The 2,849-nt window shown below is 33.4% G+C and overlaps 1 long non-coding RNA gene across 1 annotated transcript; it reads right to left on the bottom strand.

The window, feature by feature from the left end:
* Positions 1-210: 210 nt before the first annotated feature.
* Positions 211-1,013, bottom strand: LOC107754237 (uncharacterized). Its single transcript, XR_001641560.1, has 3 exons — positions 960-1,013; positions 491-544; positions 211-393 (listed from the first exon to the last, which is right to left on the bottom strand). It is a non-coding gene; the product is annotated as an uncharacterized LOC107754237 (long non-coding RNA).
* Between the last annotated feature and the right edge of the window lie 1,836 nt (positions 1,014-2,849).

The raw sequence follows: 2,849 nt of genomic DNA, 5'->3' as shown, positions 1-2,849 counted from the left end.
TGAATTTAATTTATTTATATTTATTCATTTCAATTAAAGCTGGAAAACAGGTTTAAAATTTTGAAAAGTTAGGAATAATATACCACATCACTAAAAATCACTAAAACCTATGAATTGAATGTATTTATTTATTTAGTTGGTTGGTTTTATATATATATATATATATATATATATACTTATTTATTTGATATTTTCACAAAAGGGCTCAGAAAGAGTAAGATAAGAAAGAAAACAGAAAAGTGTAAATAATAAAGAATACACAATAAAGAAAATACTCTGGACATTTGGAATTTTCACAAACACTTCTGCAGGATTTTTTTTGTGGGAAACGAAGACAAAGGAACAAGAAAAACAGCTGATGGTAGTCCACGAAAACTGCACACACTTTGTATCCTGTAGAAAGAGACAAAATGTAACAATGTATAAGCCAGCTAGCTGAACTAACAAAGCTTACAGATTTTTGAGTGTTGGTGAATTTGACTGTGCTTACATTCATTCACATGTTGCAGTGTGTGTGCCTTCTGTTGAGTGCCTCTTCTGTTGCCTATAATGGCAAAAGGCAATATGTAACATACTCAATATAATCATACATCCCCTTACAGAATGAGGTTAAATGTGCGTCACACGAGCTTAACATGTTAAAATCACATATGAAACACACATGAAACGTATGCTGCTGAAAAAATGTAACCACTTGATCACTTTTTTTCACATGAAAATGTTCCAAAGCCACATGTTTCGTGTGTGCTTCACATGTGATTTTAACATTTGAAACTCGCGTGACGCTCGTGTTTTTTTTTTGTAAGGATCGAATCAGAAGCTTATCTTTGCACTGAAAAAAATCTGCATTCATACATATACTACATTTAAGTTGTTAAAAATATTTATCAACAAATTTAATGAATGAGATGAATAACAAACACTTTCTGACACTGGATATATACAGTGAAAACATGTACCTTGATAGCATTTTGTGTTCATCATTTAGTTTTTCCCGGAATGAATTTATGAGAGAGGGAATAAATCAGGGATCTTTATAGATGCTTTAAATCTGCTGAACACACGAGGCTGATCAATACGTCCAGTGCTCGGCCTCAAGTTCACATATATCACACTCAGACTGAAGCATGACTCTTCTGATCATCGTCTCTCTCACTGATGATCTGGCTGCAGTGACCCGTCTCTCTCTCTCTCGGTTGTTGTTGATGCAGGTTTTATTGGTTTGTTGTATTGTCCGTGTGCTGATTACCCGTTTCTAACGAGCATCCGCTCACATAGCGCTCCAGCAGCTTCCGGTTGCCATGGCTGCAGCTTCCTCCACAAAGCCACTTACAGTAACATTTACAGTCATTATTACCTTATGTGACACTTAAAAAAAAGTTCATGTAAATTTATATTTATATAAAGCAGGTCCTGAAAGTCTACACTGATCACACTGAAATCACTAAAACTTGTGAATTTAATTTATTTATATTTATTCATTTCAATTAAAGCTGGAAAACAGGTTTAAAATTTTGAAAAGTTAGGAATAATATACCACATCACTAAAAATCACTAAAACCTATGAATTGAATGTATTTATTTATTTAGTTGGTTGGTTTTATATATATATATATATATATATATATACTTATTTATTTGATATTTTCACAAAAGGGCTCAGAAAGAGTAAGATAAGAAAGAAAACAGAAAAGTGTAAATAATAAAGAATACACAATAAAGAAAATACTCTGGACTGATGATAATAATAATAATATATATATATATATATAGACTTATTTATTATTATTTTGTTTTTTCAATTAAAGCTGGAAAACAGGTTTAGAATTTTGAAAAGATATGAATAATAAAGCACATCACTAAAAATCACTAAAACCTTACATTTATGTATTTATTATTTATTTATAAGCTACTCCTAAATATAATGTAGAAACTTTAATTTTCTTTGAAGCTGCTTGGCAACGATTTGTATTGAGAAAAGCGCTATACAAATAAACGTGAATTTAATTAATTTATTTATTTCAATTAAAGCTGGAAAACAGTTTTAGAATTTTGAAAAGTTAGGAATTAAATAGTAAAATATAAATAGTACAATATAGTAACTAGTAAGACATTTTTCATATTCATGTTCTTGTTTTTGCAATAGAAGAAATTACATTTTAAATTGTATTTATGTATAAAAATGCTAAATAGACACATTCTACTGCTGGATATCAGACTTTTGCAACCCTCTATGAATTCAAATAGTTGCACATGTAAGTAGTATGTGAATATTCATATGCATAATATTCATAATCTGTATGACAGTATGTGGTAATGACTTCTTAATGAAAGACACACACATATACTGAGTGCTAAGAATGAATCTGCAGGAGGTGTTTGTGTTTCTGAAGAATGAAGCGTTGTCCTGATGTGGTTCATGCAGCTGCTGGGTTTTCTTCAGCGGTTGGTTGGGTGGATGGATGGATGGATGTGTGGGTGGGTGGATGGATGGATGTGTGTGTGGGTGGATGGATGGATGGATGGATGGATGTGTGGGTGGATGGATGGATGGATATATAATGGATGGATGGATAGATGATGGATGAATAGATGGATGGATGGATGATGGATGGACGTGTGGGTGGATGGATGGATGGATGTGTGGGTGGATGGATGTGTGGATGGACGTGTGAGTGGATGGATGAATGGATGTGTGAGTGGGTGGATGGATGTGTGGGTGGATGCTGTCTGTTGACTGTAGCACATAGGAAGCTGAAGTGTGGATGGATTTGTGGGTGGGTGGGTGGATGGATGGATGTGTGGATAAATGGATGTGTGGGTGGGTGGATGGATGGATGGATGGATGT

Source organism: Sinocyclocheilus rhinocerous, unplaced genomic scaffold (genome assembly GCF_001515625.1).
Source record: "Sinocyclocheilus rhinocerous isolate Xijiao unplaced genomic scaffold, SAMN03320098_v1.1 scaffold1343, whole genome shotgun sequence".
Lineage (NCBI taxonomy): Eukaryota > Metazoa > Chordata > Actinopteri > Cypriniformes > Cyprinidae > Sinocyclocheilus > Sinocyclocheilus rhinocerous.
Note: the sequence above shows the minus strand (reverse complement) of the source record. Positions and strands in the feature narration are given on the sequence as shown.